A 319-nucleotide genomic window follows, 5' to 3' on the forward strand; every position below is an offset into this window, starting at 1 on the left:
GTGGCGTCCGGTAGCCGGGGGGGAGCCGCCGTGAGACAGGGATCCCCTTGCACCCCCCAGGCAGCCCGTGTTGGACGGGACACATGGTCCCCTCCCGCCCATGGACACGGGCAGCTGGAAGACATGCCCAGAGCAATTGCTGCTGCTTGTGGCTGGCCAGTGCTGAGCAGGTCTGGGCTACCCCAGGGGTGGGGACACCCCCGTGCTCTCCCAGCTACAGCAGGACCATCCTGCTTCTCCCACAGGCCCCCACCCACCGCCCCACTCCTCCCCACCCCACGTGCTGCGCTGCGCGCACCACCCACACCACCACCGTCCA

The 319-nt window shown here is 69.6% G+C and overlaps 2 protein-coding genes across 2 annotated transcripts in view; one reads left to right on the plus strand and one right to left on the minus strand.

The window, feature by feature from the left end:
- The window catches only part of LOC103902215 (heat shock protein 30C), a 26,813-nt gene that overhangs the window by 18,770 nt on the left and 7,724 nt on the right, over nt 1–319 (plus strand). The gene's annotated exons all lie outside the window — the stretch shown is intronic.
- Nucleotides 1–319, minus strand: part of KAT2A (lysine acetyltransferase 2A) — a 4,986-nt gene that overhangs the window by 1,897 nt on the left and 2,770 nt on the right. The window lies entirely within an intron of this gene.

Source organism: Aptenodytes forsteri, unplaced genomic scaffold (genome assembly GCF_000699145.1).
Source record: "Aptenodytes forsteri isolate BGI_AS27 unplaced genomic scaffold, ASM69914v1 Scaffold492, whole genome shotgun sequence".
Lineage (NCBI taxonomy): Eukaryota > Metazoa > Chordata > Aves > Sphenisciformes > Spheniscidae > Aptenodytes > Aptenodytes forsteri.